The sequence below is a fragment of the Molossus molossus genome, unplaced genomic scaffold (genome assembly GCF_014108415.1).
Source record: "Molossus molossus isolate mMolMol1 unplaced genomic scaffold, mMolMol1.p scaffold_m16_p_15, whole genome shotgun sequence".
NCBI classification, from domain to species: Eukaryota; Metazoa; Chordata; class Mammalia; order Chiroptera; family Molossidae; genus Molossus; species Molossus molossus.
In genome coordinates, this window is record NW_023425350.1 from 14,446,874 (window position 1) to 14,469,435 (window position 22,562).

Genomic DNA, 22,562 nt, shown 5'->3' on the forward strand with positions numbered 1-22,562 from the left:
GACAAACTGCAACCGAGGTACGTGCCCTTAGCGGGAACCGAACCCAGGTCTCTCCAGACTGCAGGCCAACGCTCTAACCGCTGAGCGAAACCGGCCAGGGCTGATGTCAGTTCTTTCAATCCATGAACAAGGTATATGCTTCCACGTTTTTATATCTTCTTTTGTTTATTTTTTCAATGTCTTGTAGTTTTCTGGAAATAGGTCCTTTACTTCTTTGGTTAAGTTTGTTGCTAGGTATCTTAATTTTTTTGCTGCAATGATAAATGGGATTTTTTTTTTAGTTTCTCTTTCTGGGAATTGAACCAGTGACCTCCCACTGCATGGGTCAAGGCTCAACCACTGAGCCACACCAGCCAGGCATTAGTTTCTCTTTCTGTGAGTTCATTATTGGTGTATAAGAATGCCATTGATTTCTTGATGTTAATTTTGTATCCTGCTACCTTGTCATATTTGTTGGTTAAATCTAGTAGATTTTTGATGGAGTCTATAGGGTTTTCTATGTACAATATCATGTCATCTGCAAATAATGACAGTTTCACTTCCTCCTTTCCAATTTGGATTCCTTTTAATTTTTCTTTATGTCTAATTGCTGTGGCTAAGACTTCCCAGTACTATGTTAAATAAGAGTGGTGAAAGTGGGCATCCATGTCTTGTTCCTGTTCTTAAGGGAAATGCTTTTAGTTTTTACCCATTGAGTATGATGTTGGCTATAGGTTACCACCACTTTTATTTTTATTTTTTAAATATGTTTTTATTGTTTTTTTTTTTTTTTAAGAGAGAGATAGAAACCATTGATATCAGTGAGGTACATCAATCAGCTGCCTCCTGCATACCCCCAACTGGGGATCCAGCCTCCCAACCCTGGTGTGTGCCCTGACCAGGAATCAAACCGAGATCTCTCAGTCCATGGGATGACATTCAATTCACTGAGCCACACCAGCTGGGCAATATACTACCACTTTAAAACACACACACACACACACACACACACACACACTTTGTATCTCTCTCTCTCTCTCTCTCTATATATATATATAAATGTTTTTATATATGTAAAATAACTAAACACACAGTAAATGCGGGAAGGGAGCTGGGTGATAGGGGAAATTTTTTATTCACTATAACCCTTCTATATGGTTTATTTTTGCACCAGGTACATATATTAATAACTAAAAATTACCTTTTAGCCTTGGCCAGGTAGCTCAGTCAGTTGGAGTGTTATCCTGATAAGCCAGGGTAGAGGGTTCAATCTCCAGTCAGGGCACATAGGAGAAACAACCAATGAATGCATAAATAAGTGGAACAACAAATTCTCTCTCTCTCTCTCTCTCTCTCTCTCTCTCTCTCTCTCTCTCTCTGTCTCTCAATAAATACGAAAAAAAATTTAAAATAAAATAAAAATTAACTTTTAAAAAATGCTCTGATAATTTTATTTCATTTGTTGGTTATCTTCTTGTGGAAAGCAGAATGTTGGAAGCTCTATTCAGAGAGGAATAGTCTATCCTTAGGGAGCCTAAAAAAAAGGATTAAACACATGTACCATGTAACTATGCTTCTTAATAATAAGTTTTTATTTTTGCATTGTCCAGATACTTTGCCCATTATTTTTATTGGATTGCTTATCTTCTTATAATTGTATTAAATAGATTTTTTATATTCCAGAAACAAGATCTTTATTGGATATTTGTTTTGTAGTTATTTTCTCCAAGGCTGTGGCTTGTCTTTACATTTTCTTTTTTTTTTATCCTTATTTTTGCATTTATTTTCAGATAGAGCGGGAGGGAGAGAAGGGGGAAGAGAGAGAGAGAAATATTGATGTGAGAGAGACACATCAAGTGGTTGCCACCCACACAACCTCAACTGGCGCTGGGGCCAAACTGCAACCAAGGTACGTGCTTTTAGTGGGAACTGAACCCAGAACTCTCTAGTCCAAGGGCCAACACTCTAACCACTGAGCCAAACTGACCAGGGCAATTGTGTTTACATTTTCAAAACACTGTCTTTTCAGGAGCAGAAGTTTAAAATTTTAAGTGCAAAATAATTTTTTTCTTTTATGGTTTGTGCTTTTAGTGTTATATCTAAAACTCTTTGCCTAACTCAAGGGTTGGCATACTACAGCTAATTCAGCCCACTGCTTGTTGTAGTAAATAAAGTTTTTTTGTTTGTTTGTTTGTTTTTGCATTTATCTTGAGATAGAGCAGGAGGGAGAGAGGGAGGAAGAGAGAAAGATAAACATCGACGTGAAAGGGACACATGTTTACTCATTGTCCATGGCTGCTTTCGTGCTGTAATGACAGAGTTGCTTATCTGCAACAAGACTACATAGCCCACAAAGCCTAAAATATTACTATCTTGTTCTCTCTAGAAAAAAATTTGCCAGCCTCTGGGTCCCCCAAATTTTCTTTTTCTCCAGAAATTTTGCATTTGTAAATATTTGGGTATATTAATTTTTGTATAAGATGGGACAGGTAGGTTGAGGTTCTTTTCTTTCTTTTTTTTCCCCCCACATGGATTGTTGATTGTTCCAGTACCAGTTGTAACAAAGACAATTTTTTTTCCATTGACTGACCCTGCTACTTTTGTTGAAAATCAGTTGGTCATAACTCTATTTCTGTACAGTATCTTCTGTTCCATTGATTTGTACGTTTATCCTTAGGCCACAGTTACAGTGTCTTGATTCTATAGTTTTATAGAAATTCTTGAGATCAGGTAGTGTAAATTTTCCAACTTTGTTCTTTTTCAAAATTGTTTTGCATTTTCTAGTTTCTGTGCATTTACATACACAGTTTAGAATTAACTTGTCAGTTTTACAAAAAGTCTGGTGGGATTTTAAATAGTATTTATGTTAAATCTATTAATTTGGGAAGAATTGATAACAATTTTGATTGATCTTTGAAAAGTGTATCTCCATTTATTGAGGTCTTTGATTTCTCACTTGGTGTTTGTTTTTCTTTTGTTTTATTTTAATCTTCACCCGAGGACATTCTTCCATTTTTTGTTCAGATAGAGTAGGAGGGAGAGAGAGAGAGAGAGAAACATCGAGGAGAAAGGGACACATCGAGTGGGTGCCACCCGCATGACCCAACCAGGGCCGGGGACAAACTGCAACTGAGGTACGCACCCCCAGCAGGAACTGAGCCCGGGTCTCTCTGGACCGCAGGCCGACGCTCTAACTGCTGAGCCAAACCGGCCAGGGCAGTGTTTTGTTTTGTTTTGTTGTTTGTTTTTTTATCCTCACCCGAGGACACCTTTCCATTCTTTGTTCAGGTAGAGTGGGAGGGAGAGAGAGGAACAGAGAGAGAGAGAAACACTGATGTGAAGGGACACATCGAGTGGCTGCCACCCGCACAACCGACCAGGGCTGGGGACAAACTGCAACCGAGGTACGTGCCCTTAGCGGGAACCGAACCTGGGTCTCTCAGGACCGCAGGTCGACGCTCTAACCGCTGAGCCAAACCGGCTAGGGCAGTGTTTGTTTTTTTGAGCACATAAATCTTCCATTTATTTTGTTATATTTAGTTTAGGTATTTATTTCTTGATGGCAAATATAACTGTTACTGTTATATATATGTGTGTGTGTATACATATAATTATTATTATTAATTTTTTAGAGAGATAGAAACATCATATGAGAGAGAAACATCGATTGGCTGCCTCCTGCGTGTGCCCCCTATTGGGGATCAAGCCCGAAACTCGGGCATGGGTCCTGACTGGGAATCCAATTGGAATCTTTCAGTCCATGGGAGGACGCTCACTCCACTGAGCCACATCGGCCAGGCTAACAGTTACTGTTTTTTAAATTTCTACCATGTAGAAATACAATTATATTTTGTATGTTGACCTTGTATCCTGCAATATACTTAGTTCACTTACTGGTTTTAGTGGTAGATTGTTTAGGGTGTTCTATATAGACAGTCCTGTCACTTGTGAAAGAAGACTGTTGTGTTTCTTTCTCTCTTTTTTTTCATCTCTAGGCTTTTATTTCTTTTTCTTGCAATACAGTATAATGTTGAATAGGAGTTGTGAGAGTAGATGTTCTTGTCTTATTCCCAGTCTTAGAGGGCAAGCATTCTGTCTTTCATGATTATATATGATATTAACTATAGATTTGTTGTAGATTCATGTGCTATGCTGAGGATGTTCCCTTCTCTTCCTAGTTTTCTGAGAGTTTTGAGTCATGAATTGTTATGGGTTTTTTCTCCTTTTTTTCATCTATTAAGGTGATCACTTATGTTTTAGTCTGTTGATATGGTAAATTATACTGATGGATTTTTTTTTCCTATTGAAATAATGCTGCATTTCTGGGATAAATGTTATTTGGTCATATATTTCATTTTAAAAAAAATATTGCTGAATTCCTTTTTCTAATATTTGGTTAAGATATTTTGTGAGAATTACTTAATGTTAGGATAACTGGTGGACATTTTGGAATACAATTTATATTAGAGTCAAGACCTTACTCCATATATCATTTGGAATGAAGGATTCAAACAATTAGCCTATAGAAGAGTGAAAATCAGACTATTTATCTGCTGTTGTGGACGGGGAGAAATTTCTAACCAGAGACATAATAAAAGAAATGAAAAAGGCAATAATGGGCATATCTGGTCACTTAAAAATAAAAAACTTCTGGCCCTGGCCGGTTTGGCTCAGCGGTTAGAGCGTTGGCCTGCGGTCCTGAGAGACCCGGGTTTGGTTCCCGCTAAGGGCATGTACCTCGGTTGCAGTTTATCCCCGGCTCTGGTCAGTCGTGCGGGTGGCAGCCACTCGATGTGTTCCTTTGACATCGATGTTTCTCTCTCTCTCTGTTCCTCTCTCCCCCTCCTACTCTACCTGAACAAAAAATGGAAAAATGTCCTCAGGTGAGGATAATAAAAAAAAATAAAATAAAAATAAAAAACTTCTGTATTAAAAGCCAGTGATAGACTGAGAAAATGTTAAAAATAAATGAAAGAAATAGTATCTTCACATTATAAATAACCTACACAAATGGTTAAGGAGAAGAAGAAACTGCTCTCCCATCTCACCCTCCCCCCCCCCCCATGGGTGTGGAAGAGAGAGAGGGGCAAACATTTGTAAAGAAAGGCAGTGTGGCCCTGGCCAGTTTGGCTCAGTGGTTGGAGCGTCGGCCTGCGGTTCAGAGAGACCCCGGTTCGGTTCCCGCTAAGGGTGCATACCTCGGTTGCAGTTTGTCCCCGGTCCTGGTTGGGTTGTGTGGGTGGCAGCCACTCGATGTGTCCCTTTCATGTCGATGTTTCTCTCTCTTTCTCTCTCTCTTCCTCTCTCTCCCTCCCACTGTATCTGAACAAAAAATGGAAAAATGTCCTCAGGTGAGGATAAAAAAAAAAAAAAAGGCAGTGTGAGTTATGGGAGAAAGATTTGATTAATGACATGTGAAAGGGTTACTGGATAGCATTCAATGTCTAACGGGGAATTTGAAGACTATAATATTAAAGCTGGATCAGTCTGTGTGTATGTGTTTCTACAGGTAATTGAATTGATGCAGGATTTGGAATTTGAGGATGGTGAAGTGGAATAAAGAAAGTAACATTCTAAGTGGACTGATAGCTTGGATGACAACCAATATTTTGAGACTGGTGATAACAGCAACTGGAGAGATGAGAGTAGGTAAAGTGCGTGGAAGGGATTGAGTATAGACCCAGGTTAGAGAAAATAGAGTGGGATATTGACTGAAAAAGAGAAGAAGAGGGTAGGGCTGTTAAATGGCGTGAGCCTGAGGGAAGGAATGGGGTTGCTTATGAGTTGGGGGTCTTGAAATGTCATTGTGCAGAAGGTCGATCTATTACCTTAGCCTTCATTCTAGAAAGTTCTTAAAAACAAAAACAAAAACAAACAAACAAAAAACGACTTAAGCCCTGGCCGGTTTGGCTCAGCAGTTGGAGAATCAGCCTGCGGACCAGAGAGACCCAGGTTCGGTTCCCACTAAGGACACATGCCTCGGTTGCAGTTTGTCCCCGGCCCCAGTTGGTTGGGGTTGTGTGGGTGGTGACCACTCGATGTGTCTCTCACATTGATGTTTCTCTCCATCTCTCTTCCTCCCTCTCTCCCTCCCGCTCTATCTGAAGATGAATGCAAAAATATCCTCTGGTAAGGATAAAAAAAAAAAAGAAAGAAACATCGATGAGAGAGAACATCGATTGGCTGCCTCCTGCATGCCCCCTACTGGGGATCAGGCCCACAACCTGGGCATGTGCCCTGACCAGGAATTGAATCCGGCGACCTCTTGGTGCATGGGTCTATGCTAAACCACTGAGCCACACTGGCTGGGCAGGCTCACATTTTTTAAGAATTCTCTTATGTTTGCAAAATCCCCACTGTTTGGATTAGCTTTGAGGTAGAGGAGGAAGATACAGTACTACTAGTTTAGTAAAATCCAGTTTGTCTTATCCTACTGCCAATGGCTCAGAAATGAATAGTAGCCATCATATTGTGTGCTTCTTCTTTTTTAAATCCTTACCCAAGGATTTTTTTTTTTCTCCATTTATCTTCAGGTACAGTGGGAGGGAATGAGAGAGATGGAAGGGAGAAAGAGAGAGAGAAAGGAACATCGATATGAGACACATCGACTTAGTTGCCTTCCACACAACCCCGGCCAGGGCTGGGGACCAAACTGCAACCAAGGTACATGCCCTTGACTGGAATTGAACCTGCAACTCTTTGGTCCGCGGGCCAATGCTCCAACTGCTGAGTCAAAGTGGCCAGGGCTGGGTGCTTCTTTATCATAGAAATTATCTTCTGATGGAAATCTTGTTTCTTCTTACTCTTCCATTTTACCTAGAACTAGGTACTGAGGCTTCTGTTGCTGGGGTAATGTCAGCAACTCTGATGAGTGAAATAATAGTTACTAGCCCTCTTGTCTCATTGGAATACCAATGCAAAACAAATACCGAGTTAATACATACCTCCTTTGGAGATCCATTCATTCATTCATTCATTCATTCATTCATTCTTCACCTGAGGATATTTTTCCATTGATTTTTTTTTTTTTTAGATGGAGTGGGAGGGAAGGAGGGAGAGAGAGAAACTTTGATGTGAAAGAGACACATCGATTGGTTGCCTCTGGCACGACCCCAGCCGGCGCCAGGTATTGAACCTGCAACCCAGGTACGTACCTTTCACTGGGAATTAAACCTGCGACCCTTTGGTCCATGGGCTGATGCTCTAACGGCTGAGCCAAACCAGCCAGGACAGATATCTATTTTATTATTTTTTAAAATATGTTTTTACTGATTTTAGAGAGAAAGGAAGGGAGAGAGACATTGATGTGAGAAACATCAGTCAGCTGTCTCCTGCATGCCCCCTACTGGGGATCAAGCTCACAACCCAGGCATGTGCCCTGACCAGAATTGAACTGGAATCTCACAGCCCCTCATAGTCCATGGGACAATACTCAGTCCACTGAGTGCTGGATGAGATCTGACTCTTTTAAAGCTAGTAACTAATTACCTCTTACCAACTTTCTTCCTCTTTCTCTTTTTCACCTTTAATCTTTAATTTCAATTTTTAAAATCTTTAGTAGGGACAAGAATAGAATTTGGTATTTCTTTAACAACTAAAGCATCTGTATAAGAATCTTTGCTTACAGGGAAACAATGTATCACAATATCTAAAGTCTGTAATGTTTTCAGTAGACTAAATGTGTCATTTTTCTCCTACTTTAGACTTATCCATTCTAATGGAAATGTAACTGGAACCAACTCTGATGATATAATCAAGAACCATCAGGCAAGATCATGCAGTAGAAAATTTTGCTTCCAAATGAAGACACAGACATTTAGAATTTCTACTTTCTAAGGTATTTGAGGCACAATTTTATTTTAATTTGACTCATTGGTAGTCATTTTATGATGTTGGTTTCTATATATAGATTTATAAGTTTAAATTTTTATGTAAGAATGGTTAGCTTTTGGAGAAGAATTCACCACCCCCCTCCCCTGGCTCACTCACCCCCCACCCACCCCCATGCAGATTAAGACTCAGTAAACTATGTTAGAAAAACTGAAGTAAGTCAATACCAATTTAATAATTATTTTACTCCGAGATGAGCAACTGAATTCAGCTCTCTAACAGTCTGCTCACATGATGCAAGAGATCTTAGTGATAGTCCCTTTTTTATTTGGAAGCCTTTCTTTCCTATTCTTCTAAATTTGTTAAGGATTCTCTGTTCATCGGGAAGTGTCACTTTTACTCCCTATAGACTGTGCTTGTAGGACCTTTGGGATTTAACTTGCACCAGAAAAGTGAGATATGTAAAGAATCAAGTGATACTTCCAAATTATGGAGTGGATCCCCACTCCAAAGACTATATAACATAACTGAAAATAATCAATCAGACAATTGTATTCATGGAAACAGTGCTTCCTATTTTTCTAAAACACATATAAATTCTAAAGAGGGTACAGTTAGGTGTTCATGTAAAAAACAAATATTTTTAAAAATTATATTTTTCCAAGTATGCAGAAGGTATGAAAAGATAATTATTTTAGGGGATAGGTCCAAGTTGATTGATTCTCTGTATACATTATAGAGGTTTATAAATTAATCTTGCTCACATGTAGATAAGATGAAAATCTGAGAAAAATGTATCACATTTTATTGGGATTATTTCATTTTGTTCTGTTTTGCAAGAATATATAAAGTAGTAAATTCTAAAATAATAGAAATCCATGATATTGAAAAATTCTAAGGCAACTTCAGTTAAAAAAGTGGATTACCTTGCCCAGCCAGAGTGGCTCAGTGGTTGAGCATCGACCCATGCACCAAGAGGTTGCCAGTTCAATTCCCGGTCAGGGCACATGCCCAGGTTGTGGGTCTGATCCCCAGTGGGGACATGCAGGAGGCAGCCAGTCGATGTTCTGTCTCATCAATGTTTCTATCTCTCTCTCCCTCTCCCTTTCCTTCTCTCTAAAAGCAATAAAGAAAAAAAATGGATTACCTTCTAGAAAGGGGTAGTGTAATTGACTAATTTTTGCCAAAGCAAGCTTACCTTGAATCAAATAGCAAATGAAAAATAAGTTGCTTTGATGAGAAGTTTTATAACTTCTCTGGAAGGTAGGAGATGTATCTGTACTTTTCTAAAATTTCTTGGTGTCATTCTGAATCAAATGGTAATGATTAAATAATAATTTGTCTTATCAGAATCATTTCCCTTATTTTTAGATATCTTTCCTTCTTACTTTCATAATTTGTCTTATTATCAGAACCATTTCCCTCAATTTTAAAAAATACCTTTCCTACTTACTTTCATTTAACAGCATTAGTAGAATGTCTAAACTTTGCAAAGAGTGATTTTGGATATGTAGAAGAATATAAATTAGTCTGTAACTTCATTACGAATGAAGTTGAAGACATCTTTCATTCAGAATGTTTACTCTGAGGCTAGGGAGGCTAAATACACTCATCTGAAAACCATTTAAAGGCAATCATAAAGTGAGCACATAAAATAATAATTTAGAATCCCTTTCTTAGTAATATAGTTAAGTTCTATATTTAGATCTCAACGAAAGTTAAGATTAGGGAGTTCTGATCAATTGAATTTGCTGACTAATTGGTCTGCTTATGATTCTATTTGTAAAACTGCCACATAGCAAAATTAGGTTGCTTAAATCTTTAATTAGGTATTTCTAATTCATTAGTTTCTTCTGTTTTTTCATTTATTTACAAGCTTTCACAGAGTGATTTTCCTATTAATATTTGTCATTGTTCCTTTTGAAAATGAAGAAAAGTGAAGATTTTACAAACTCATGCTCAGAAATTTTATACAATACATTTTGAAAAGATTTTCTTGTAATTTTTTTGAGAAGTCTTTAGATTGTGAGATTGTGAGATTTTTTATTTTGTTTGTTTTGACTGGGCGGCGGGGGGGGGGGGGGGGGACGACATGGTATTAAAACAAAACAAAATCAGTGCATAAGTTAAGGCCCAGGAACATTTGTAAGGTTATGTCTTGGAATACAGTTTACATTAACTTAAAGTGGTACCTTTTAGAAATATTTTATTTGGATTCAAGAAAACATTTGAAAACAAATTTCAGCAGGGTGTAATAAGGAAATGGGTATTCATTCCCTTGCTATAGTTTTCTCTGTGATATGATGGAAAGAGAGCAAGCTTCAGTTCTTTAATTTTCATGCTACTCTGGGGAATTAATATGTCGGTTTTAGTTTCCTTTTCTATAATAATTGCTTTTAACCTTGTGATGAAAAATGAAATAGATGTATATAATTATATAAAATAATACTTTTCAGTGTGAAATTAAAGAATGTTGCTAAAGACAGAAGACCACACTACTGAAGAATCAGTCTCAGTTACTCTTCTCATAGCAAAAAACAGGTCAACTCACACTACTACTCAGAAGCTTGTAAAACCAGTTTCAAAGTTAATGACAAATATTATGTTTGGAAAGAAAGTAAAATGAGCTTTTGGCAAAGATCCCTTATCAAAGGCATACCATCTGGAAAAGCAATTAACTGTCATGCGTACATGCTAGAAGAATTTTTGTTTTTCAGTTGGATAAAAGCACTCATGTGCAGAGGACATACCAGCACTTCATATAGATATGATACTGTTACCACTGAGAAATACACACCACTGCAGAAGAATATTTTGTTACTGCTTTGTTTTGTTGTTGGTAGTGGTTGGTGTTTTTGGTTTTTTTTTTAAGCCATTGTTGCCTGGAAGAGTTGCATTATTTCTTCTGATCCAAGCCCAGGTACTTTAGCTGGAGGGAAGGTGCACTTGGTCTAGGAGTAAAAAATTATACCACGGTATCAATTCATATCCGTCTTTTTTGGAGAGAAGAACTGGTATTCAGTAATGTGATTTCTTTCTTTTTTTTTTGTAATCCTCACCGGAGGACATTTTTCCTTTTTTTTTTTTTTGGTTCAGGTAGAGTGGAAGAGAGAGAGGAACACACACACAGAGAGAGAAACATCGATGTGAAAGGGACACATCGAATGGCTGCCACCTGCACGACCAACCAGGGCCGGGGACAAACTGCAACCGAGGTACATGCCCTTAGCGGGAACTGAACCCCGGTCTCTCTGGACCAAAGGCCAACGCTCTAACCGCTGAGCCATACCGGCCAGGGCAGTAATGTGATTTCTAATTGTGATTTAGTGTTGAAGAAATGAATAAAAATTGTGGAAGTAAGCAATTTTTGGCCACCAAAATCATGTTTTTTCAGAGTATTGTGAAGAAATGGTTAACTATAGGATCCTGTTTTTTTTTTATTTTTTATTTTTATTTTTTTTCTTCAGATGGGGGGGAGAGAGAGAAAGAAGAACATCCATGTGAGAGAGACACATCGACTGGTTGCCTCCTGCATGACCCTGACCAGGGCCAAGGATGAATCACAACTGAAGTATGTGCCCTTGGCCATAATCGAACCCATGACTCTTTGGTACAGGGGCCGATGCTCTAACCACTGAGACAAACCAGCCAGGGCCGATTTTTTTTTTTTTTTTTTAATCCTGAGGACGTTTTTCCATTTTTTTGTTCAGATAGAGTGGGAGGGAGAGAGAGAGAGAGAAACATCGATGTGAAAGGGACACATCGAGTGGCTGCCACCCACAGGACCCAACCAGGGTTCGGGACAAACTGCAACCGAGATATATGCCCTTAGCGGGAACCGAACCCAGGTCCCTCTGGACCGCAGGCCAATGCTCTAACTGCTGAGCCAAACCGGCCAGGGCCGATTTTTCTGATTTTTAAGGGGGCATATCCTAGCAAATACATTTAGTATTTCAAATAGTTAGAACTTATAAGTTTATATTCACAGTATCATGAGTTTTAACATTAAGGATGAGATATGAGAGGATTAACTCCAATTTTGAAAGAAGTTCTGTGGGTAAAATGCTATCAAACAGCACTGCATGCTACACAGAAATCATTCATGAAAGGAAGAGTTAACTGATGCTGCAAATTTTATTGTTGTTTTAAGAAATTGCCACAGCCATTCCAAATTTGAGCAAGTACCACTCTGATCAGTCAGCAGCTATCAACATCAAGGCAAGACTCTTAACTAGCAAAAAGATTGTAACTCACTAAAGATTCAGATGAGGGTTAGCGTGTTTTAGCAATAAATATTTTAAATTAAGTGTGGACATTATTTTTAGACAATGCTATTTTTATTGCACACTTAATGGACTATGATAAAGTGTAAACATAGCTTTTATATGTACTGTGAAACAAAATAATTCATGTGACTCGCTTTATTGCGATATTAACTTTCTTGCAGTGGTCTGGAACTGAACCTGCACTATCTCTAAAGTATGCTTTATAGGGTTCAGTACTATCCGTGGCTTGAGGCATTCACTGGGAGTCTTGGACTGTATCACCCATGGATAAGGGGGTACTACTGTACTTTCCAACTGGATGCTATGGAAACCAAAAGGTATATGTAAGATTAAGCATAGTTGAAAGGTGCTCAGTTTAACATATGTTATCTGGTAAAGGCATTGAGACATTTACTGTTCTGAAGATGATCTTTAATGAGGAGGCATAGCTAATGTGGTCAGTTACAAAGCAGGGAATCACTAAATTTAAGAGAAAAAGCTGATATAAGGAAAGAAAAATATAGTAATAATAGCTAATAATTAATGTTTACTGTGTGTCAGACACTATGATAGATACTTTATATTTTTAGATACTATTCCAATAACTCTGTGAGGTGTAAACTATTATTATTTCTATGTTATGTGTAAGGAAACAGTCTTAATAAGGCTTACATTGAAGTTAACTCACAGTAGAGCCAGGATTCATTGTCTCTTTCTCTTGGGATGAGTTCAGAAACTGATTTTTAACCAGAATAAAAAAATAAAGCGAATTAATCTTCTAGTTTAAACAAACTGTAAAAGCCTAGATTTGGGAAACCCGGGGATTTAAGGATTTTGTTAGTTCAGTATAAGTTTATGATATGATAGGGCTTCTGAAAAGTTACTGTAATCACCAATATATTAGTTGGAATGTAGTGTTTCATACAAGAAAAGTCATAGTTCTAAGATGCTACTTACCAGTCAAACTACATTTTACTATTTTTTTTTTTTTATCCTTACCCAAGGACATTTTTGCACTTATCTTCAGATAGAGCAGGAGGGAGAGAGGGAGGAAGAGAGAGGGAGAATCATCAATGTGAGAGAGACACATCGAGTGGTTGCCACCCACATGACCCCAACCAGGGTGGGGACAAACCGCAACTGAGATACATGCCCTTAGCAGGAACCGAACCCGGGACTCTCTGGTCCGCAGGTCAACACTCTAACCGCTGAGCTACACCGGCCAGGGTCATTTTACTATTTTTGAGAAGGAGGGATGCCTTATTGGTTTTGAAAATGGTGTTTTATATGGTGTGACTTGCAAGTATCTTGTCACTTTAACTTTCTCAATTAAAATAAACATGGAAGTAAATGTAAGTAGCTATTAAATATTTCAAGAAATTTTAGAGCTTCCTTGAAATTAGAGATGTCTTACATTATTAAGAAACACTGTTTGCCTAATATAAGTCTAACAATGTAAACGTACAATTAGGTTAGGTGTAAAAATTGAGAGTCTTTGTCCTTATTCTTAATATCACATGGATGCATTTAATGCTAGTAAAAATTTAAAGCCAGAAGAAGTATAGTGTAAGACCTGCACTGTTTTATAGTGGGGTTTAATTAGTCACTTATAAAGCTTTCTTTTAAATTTGGGATTAAGTATACTTTTGCAGTAGACCATACGACATTTAAATTTTTTTTTTTCTTTTTAGATAAACCACAAAGGAAAACCTCAGTTAGTACCAGAAAAATTGAAACTATATATGTCCATTCTCTCATAGCAACAGACATTTAAAATGCAGAATTCTAATAACTTGAAAAAAAATGAAACAAAACCCTTCTTAAATAATGAGTCAAACATAAGATCAAATATATAATAACTGATTATTTAGCAAACTTAAATTAGACTCGGGCTAAGACTAATACTAAAAGTCAGTTGATTAAAAAAAAATGTACTCAACCTCAGAATTCAGTAAAATGAATAAGCAAATAAAACCAACAAAATAAATGTCCAGGAGAAAGGGAGGATAGAAACAAGATAAAAGCAGAAACAAATGCCCTGGCCAGTGTTGCTCAGGGGTTAGAATGTTGGCCCACGCACGGAAGGGTCATGGAATTGATTATTAATCAAAGGCATGGACCTCGGTTGCAGATTCGATCCCTGGCCCCGTTTGGGGTGCATGCAGGAGGCAACCGGTTGATGTGTCTCTTTCGCATCGATGTTTCTCTCTCTCTCTATTTCGCTCTCTCCCCCACCCTCCCTCCCTTCCACTCTCTCTGAAAAAAAATCAATGGCAAAAATATCCTCAGGTGAGGATTAACTCCTCCCCACCCCCAAAAAAGCAGAAACAAACGAATTGAAAAAATAATCTAAGTGCTATTTCTTATGGTTAAAAAAAACCACGATAAACAATTATCTGACCAGTCTTATCAAGGAAAAGATAGAAAAACCAAAGTAAGAAAGGACAAAGGAGATATAAAAATAGAGATTTAAAAAAAAATTGTGAATAAGCAGTATTTGTTAACTCTAAGCCAATATATTGGAAATCTCTCTGAAATGAATTGTGAAACACCCAAGCTGCTTTTAGAAGAAGAAAATCTGGGTAACCCTAAACTATGGAAGAAAGTTCAAGGAATTTTCTCTAAAAATTGGTTGTGGGGCCAGATCATTTTGCCAGTGAGTTTCTTCTAGCTCTCAAGGACCATATAATTCCTTGGTGAGAAACTGTTCTAGAGATTATAAAAAGATGGAAAAAGGCCCACTTAATGTTACGAAATCAGTATAACCATTTTAACAATGGTTACTTCATAAAAGTGAGATTCTTTTTGGGGGGGTTTTGCTTTTAGTTTTTAATTTAAGCACAACAGATGTTTCTTGAAATTAAGACAGTTGAGAAAAAACACAAAAACTAAGCTAAAGATGTCTTTTGTGTTTATTAATATATTTACTGTTAACTGCTGCTCTTCATTGCTTTGTGTAGATCCATATTTTGATATGATATTCCTTTTCTTATGTCTAAAGAACATATCTTTAAGTGCATGTCTTCTTGTATTGATTTTTCTCAACCTTTGTCTAAAAACATTTCCATGTTCATTTTGAAATATATTTTAAGTGGATATAGAATTTTAGGTTGATGGGGGTTTTTTTCTCCTCATACTTAACAATGTAACTCCATTGACTTTTTTTTTTAATCCTCTCCTGAGGATATTTTTCCACTTATCATCAGGTAGAGTAGGAAGGAGGGACAGAGAGAGAGAGAGAAAAAAACATTGACGTGAGAGAGACACATCAACTGGTGGCCTCCTGCACGGCTGCAACCAGGGCCAGGGACAAACCACAACCAAGGTATGTGCCCTGGACCGGAATCGAACCCAAGACTCATTGGTCCGTGGGGCATTACTCTAACTGCTGAGCCAAACTGGCCAAGGCGCTCCATTGACTTTTTTTGTTCAGATAAAGTGGGAGGGAGAAAGAGGGAGAGAGAGAGAGAGAGAGAGAGAGAGAAACATCGATGTGAAAGGGACACATCGAGTGGCTGCCACCCGCACAACCCAACCAGGGCCAGGGACAAACTGCAACCGAGGTACGTGCCCCTAGTGGGAACCAAACCTGGGTCTCTCTGGACCGCAGACCGACGCTCTAACCGCTGAGCCAAACTGGCCAGGGCTTCATTGACTTTTTATTTGCATAGTTTCTGATGAGAAGTCTTTGTTTTTCTGTATATAATGGGTCTTTTCCCACCTCTGATAACTTTTTAACATTTTTTTCTTAATCACTAGTTTTTAACAATTTGATTATGATGTTTATATTTTTAGGTGTGGTTTTCTTTATTTATCCTTCTTGGGTTTTGTTGAACCTCTTGGATCTGTGAGTTTATGGTTTGAAAATCATAATGGTTGCCCATTATTTCCACAATTATTTTTTTCTATCACCTTCTTTCTAGTTTCGGGACCCCGATTACATGTGTATTAGATTGTTTGATATAGTACTACAAATCATTGGTGTTCTGTTTTTCGTAATTTTCTTTCTTTTTTGTATTTTTTTTTACCTTTCTGCTTCCTTTTGGATATTTTCTATTGTTATGTTTTCATATTAACTATTCATTCTGCTTTTAGTCCCACCCAGTGTGTTTTTCATTTGACAGGTATTTTTCATTTCTAGAAATTCCATTTTAGCCTTACAAAAATTTTGCAAGTCTTCCCTCAACATGTCCATGTCTTTCTCTACCTTATTGAACATATTTACAGTAGCTTTTAACATCTTTTTCTGCCAAGCTCTGTGTCTGTGTCAGTTTTGTGTCTATTTCTATTGATCTGTTATTCTCCTGGTTATAGGTCATATTTTCTTTTTAAAGTATATACCTGGTAAATCCTCATCGGATGTCAGACATTGTGAATTTTATGTTGTTGGGTGCTAGATTTTGTTCTACTTATTTAAATTATGTTTTTCTAAGTCGTGGCATGCAGTTAACATTTTTGAAATAACTTTGATATTTATTTATTTATTTTTAATCCTCACCCAAGGACATTTTTGCATTTATCTTCAGATAGAGCGGGAGGGAGAGAGGGGGAAGAGAGAGAGAGAAACATCGATGTGAGAGAGACACATTGATTAGCTGCCACCCACATGACCCCAACTGGGGCCGGGGACAAACTGCAACCAAGGTAGGGAACTGAACCCGGGACTCTCTGGTCTGTAGGCTGACGCTCTAACCGTGGAGTCAGATTGGCCAGGGCTGATGATTTTTTGCTTAGACTTGCTTTGTTTTGTTAGGGTGAGTCCAGAGCAGCTTTTTTTTTTTTTTTTTTTTTTTTTTTTTTTGCTAAAGCTAACTTAGAGTTGAAACCTTCTGAGGAGCTTATTTAATGTCTCATGTTTTATGAGGTCTTCACTCTACGTGATAGGAATACAAACTATTCCTAATCTTGTTTGAGTTTCAGGACTCCTTTCCTCAACCTTAGGTATTTTGCTTTCAACACATGACGGGTCAGTACCTGCCAATGGCTTGAGGGGACGTTTCTGCAGATCTCCAGAGCCTTATCACTGTATGCAGTTCCCTTCTCTCTGGTTTGCTTTTCCACAAATTCTGGCTTCCTTGGCCTCCCTGAATGTGAGTCTCTGTTTCCTCAATTCTCTGAGCCTGCTGTACTCTGTTGAAGTCACCCCTCTCTACATTGCATACTAGAAACTGCTTCAAGGGTGTGATGTGGGTCATTTGTAGGCCTCACCTCATTTTTTCTCACTTTTCTCAGGAATCTCACTCTTGCTTTCACTGTTGTCCAATATCTGAAAACTGTTCATTATTATATCCAGTTTTCTGGTTGTATAAGCCAGAAGGATTAATCAGACCACTATTACTCCATCAAGCTCTTTGTGGAAATACTTGATTATCTTTTCCTTCTTTTCTGTGGGTTAAGATGTGGGCCTAAGTAAAAGAAGCCAAGAAACCAGTTGGCTTTTTCTCAGTGTTTTACATGGTAGGCTTATCTATAACTGGGGTAGAGGAGTCCCTAGTAGCCTGTGATCAAAACCCTTTGATGATAATAAACAGGCAGTTTTGCTTGGTGCATCTCTCCTCATTTTCCACTTTCTGATATTTATTACAGTGGTCGGGTGGTTGATCAAGAATTATGGTATTCTGATTCTTGATCAAATACCACATCATTTTAATAAGTTCTTAATAGTCTTACTTTTAACTGAATTGACATCCATTTTTATTTACTTTTTCTCAGCTATTTATGTTTGCTGTTACTCAGCTTTAATTTTATCAGGTTTTTTGGTTATGTTATTTGCTAGTTAATTATCTAACTGGTTGTTATTTTTCACCTGGGTTGTATTTTACTTCATTCATCGTGTATTTTTCTACATCATAGTAACCTTTAGGATTTTTAAAGAGTTTGATCTTTATGTATTGTATTTTTTAGTTTTGTTCCTGCTTCTCTGTTCTTGCTTTCTTCTACTCAGAAATGAATGAGTAAATAATTGAATAAATGTAGATAAATATATGCACACATGCATACATGCAGTGCATTTTCTCAATTCTAAGACTATCAATTGTGATATATACTATTGATGTAATATATTTTCAAGAAAAAAGAAACGCATTTATTTTTAATATTCTTTTTAGAAATTAACTGATAGAAGCATACATTTACCTATATAATTTTCATACTATCTTCTCTGGAATCATAATATATGATTGAATCCAATCCTTTTTCACATTTTTCATGCTGTTTTTTTCTCACCTGTGCTTGCCTTTTTTTGGACTCTTTACACATTACGTTTGTTTGTATAGTTTTGAGTCATATGGAAAATATTTGAAATTTAATCTGCCTTTTTTTTTTTAAGCTAAACTCATATTTTCAGTTTTTCTGTAGAGAAGCTGTGTATTAAATAATTTTATTTTGAATCAGCTAGAAACTTTTGACTGATTGATATCCAGCACTTAAGTGATTGTACTTTGTAAAGTAGTTATTGGTCACACCAGTGTCTCCCAGCTCTGAAAATTCTGTGATCTATTTTGAGGGATTGGATAATTTCTACTGCCTTGGATTGTCCTTCCTTGTCTTGCAACAGCCAACTTTTGCATCACAAAACATTTTTATTTCATGCTTTATCATAGTTGAGTCTTTCTGAAAATATTTTCAAACAACAGGCTTTCAGATTTCACTTAAAATTCAACTGCAAGTACACTTGCCTGGCAGGGGAGATTCCATGATCACAAAGGTAGTTTTCCCAGGGCAGGGCTTATCCATTGCACGCCAAATGTGCTGACCCCTGTGATCTCCCCAAATGTGGGGAAACTCAACTGCATAATTTGTGGTAGTGGGGGACTGAGTAAAAAAGAAATTTAACTGCAGGTACATTTACCTATGAACTTAACTCAGCTGTTGTCATAGTTGGATAAACCAATACCTTCTATGGGAAAGTATTTCTTACAGATTTACACATGGGCAAGCAATAACATGCAACACAACTTATTCTTTTGCTTGGCTGCTGGTGGCTTTTTGGACATTAATTCCGATACTTCTACTTTCAGAATCCTAAAATTGTTATTTAGGAAAAACAACTATCTTTAGAATTGAGAAAATATGGCTTAGGAATTTAATATATAATAAACAAGCAAAAAGTTTGTAAAGTGGTAGAATTTTTTAATAAGTTTTGGGATGGCCAAAGAGCAGTTAGAAAAATTAGTATTGAACCTGTCTGCGTACACGTTTGGTTAACTTCTTAAAATTGAAAAACTAGTGAAACTATGAAAAGACCGGTAATCTAAAATAAGAAGACTAAAAAGAATTGAGTGTAAAAAATTAAACACATCTATATAAAGAAAACCAACACAATGCCCAGGTGGTGTGGTTCAGTGGTTGAGTGTTGACCCATGCACCAAGAGGTTGCCAGTTTCATTCCTGGTCAGAGCACATGCCCAGGTTGTGGACCAAATCCCCAGTGGGGGCATGCAGGAGGCGGCCAGTTGATCTTCTCTCTTATTGATGTTTTTATCTTTCTTTCCCTCTCCCTTTCTCTCTCTTTAAAATTAATAAAGAAAAAAATAAAAAATAAAAATAAAAATAACAAAATAAAAAAAATAAAATGGAAAATATGACTGTAAATACTATCCAAAATTACTATGGATATTTTAAAAAATATTTACAACACTAAGATTACAGTAAATACATTGATAAAGTCATACCCATTAGGTATTAGGAGATATAAAGTAAACAAACATTAAGAAACTAGTTAAGCCTTCTGTATAATTAAAACAGTAGTGGATCACCTTTTCATACGTATTGAATAACTGTGATAAAATAGTCCATAGGGAATCAAGTACTTATGCATTGCTTTTGGCATTGGTACAGCTCCTTTGGAAGGTGGTATGATAGTACATATCTTAAAATTCTTTTTTTTTTTTATCCTCACCCGATGACATTTTTCCATTTTTTGTACAGACAGAGTGGGAGGGAGAGAGAGGAAGAGAGAAAGAGAGAAACATCGATGTGAAAGGGACACATCGAGTGGCTGCCACCCGCACGACCAACCAGGGCCGGGAACAAACTGCAACCAAGGTACATGCCCTTAGCGGGAACCGAACCCGGGTCTCTCCGGACCGCAGGTGGGCGCTCTAACCGCTGAGCCAAACCGGCCAGGGCCATATCTTAAAATTCTTAAACATATTTATGGCCATTGATTTAATAATCCTACTCTTGTGAATTAACCCCAGATAAATACTTCAAGGAATAAAAAAGCTGTTTTAGAGCTGTATTCACAATAATATTACTTATAATAGTAAAAACTGAAGACAACCTAATTGGCCAACAATGGGAAATTTTGATGTTTTATGATAATGAGTATCCACACATTTCATATTCATTACATATAAGCAGTGACAACCAAGATGGTATCTTTTTTGTCCGCTGCTGTAGCACCAGTGCCTAAAGTAGTTTGGCTTATAGTAGGTACTCAACAATTATAATTATTATTGAAATGAACAAATCAATGTAATAATGTTAACTTAAATTAACATATACACATGCAGAACCTGTTCTTAAGTACCTTAATGAGTAAGGGAGATGTGGAACAATTTGGTTGATAAAGAGATTTTTGGAGAAATTTGAACTAGAGTTTGAAAGTTCAGTAGGGGTGTGTGGAGAAAGATGGCGGCGGGCAGGAACGGAGGGAGGGTGAGTGCGTGAGAGGGTGAGCGAGTGTGTGAGAGAGTGTGAGTGGACGTGAAGGTGGACGACCAAACTTGAGCAGTGCAGAGATGCAGAGCAGAAGGTTCCTATGCTGTGGGTTGGGAGCAGGTGGCTACTGTGGTAAGCGGCTCTTCAGGGTGCTTCCCTGGGAGGAGGCAGTGGGAGCGGCTATGGCCCAGCAGCCTAAGCCTATCAGTGCACCTGGCACCATTGAACCAGTGGATACCCTGTGTCAACACAGACCAGTGCACAGTAGCGGAGCTGTCAAGGTGCCAGTTGCAGAAACTGCAAACGGCTGGGAGCCTAGCACCATCCCCCACAGCAGCAGCCTCATCAGAGTCAGAGATACACCCCCAGCAACAGAGGCTGGGGAGCAGACATCCATCCCCAGTCAACAGAAGCACAGACCAGCAGCAGAGAACCATTCCCCCAAACTACAGCAAAGCTGAACAGGAGCTGCGCCCCACTGTGCAGCAGCACTCCCCAGCCACCAGCAGCAGGACCTGGGGCTCCATCGGGGCCTGTGCAACATAGCTGCCCACAAGAGCAGTGGCGAGCTGGGGATCCATAGAGGCCTCTGTAACCCAGCGGCCAACGAGAGCGGTGGGAAGCTGGGGATCTAGAGGGACCTGTATGACCTAGTGGCCCACAAGAGCAGTGTGGAACCAGGGATCCAGAAGGACCTGTGAGACCCAGCGGCCCACAAGAACAGTGCGGAGCCAGGGTGCCAGACGGTCCTGTGTGACCCAGCGGCCCAAACTGCAGGCAGGGAGTGTGACTCTAACAGCGCTTGAGCAATACAGCTACAGGTGGCACCAGCCACCAGTGGGAAACACAGCTTCAGAGGGGCCCACACTATCCAGCAGCAGCACCTACCAGAACACACCAATACCAGCCCCTATTTGTCAATCCTCCAGGATACATAGCAGGCAAGAGGTGACATGCAACAGAACAGTCTGGGAGGCACAGTAGACTTATTTAATATACAGTGAGCTGCCTACACATCCAAACATCCCTCACAGGTTCTAGAGCTACCAGACGGCTAAAATAGGGAGACAAAGAAACAACACCCAAAGGAAAGAAAAAGAGGAATCACTAGAAAAGGAACTACAGGAAATGAAAGAAAGCAACCTGTCAGATAAAGAATTCAAAGCAATGATTTTAAGGGTGCTCTAACAATTTGGTGAGAACTACAAGCAACTTAATAAGAATTATGAAGAGCTCACCGGGAACTACTTCAGCTTAAAAAAGGGTAGAAGCTATGCATAAAGAGGTAGAAGCTATGCATAAAAATCAAGAGGAAATAAAGAATGGCATAGCTGTTATGAAAAATACCTTAGAAGGGTTCAATAGTAGATTAGAAGAAGCTGAAGACTGAATCAGTGACTTAGAAGACAAGGTAGAGAAAAACACCCAAATAGAACAGCAAATGGTAAAAGGTTTAAAAAGCAAGAGGAGCATTTAAAGGAGCTGTGGGACAATATAAAACGTAACAACATTCGCATTATAGGGGTACCAGAAGGAGAAGAATCAGAGAAAGAATAGAGAACCTCTTTGAAGAAATAATGACAGAAAACTTCCCTAAATTGATAAAGGAAAAAATCACACAAGTCCAGGAAACACAGAGAATTCCAAGCAAGATGAACCCCAGAAGACCCACAGCTAGACACAACATAATAAAAATGGCAAACATTAAAGACAAAGAATCTTTTTTTTTTTTTATCCTCACCCGAGGACATTTTTCCATTTTTTGTTCAGCTAGAGTGGGAGGGAGAAAGAGGAAGAGAGAGAGAGGAGAAACATCAACGTGAA

At 38.3% G+C, this 22,562-nt stretch overlaps 1 protein-coding gene and 1 pseudogene across 1 annotated transcript in view; both read left to right on the forward strand.

The window, feature by feature from the left end:
* The window catches only part of NCOA1 (nuclear receptor coactivator 1), a 238,721-nt gene that overhangs the window by 50,189 nt on the left and 165,970 nt on the right, over positions 1–22,562 (forward strand). The window contains exons 2-3 of the mRNA XM_036262485.1: positions 5,489–5,624; positions 7,683–7,816. The gene's annotated coding sequence lies outside the window, so the exon portion shown is untranslated. The remainder of the gene's footprint in view (positions 1–5,488; positions 5,625–7,682; positions 7,817–22,562) is intronic.
* On the forward strand, positions 18,744–18,890 carry LOC118631316 (annotated as a pseudogene).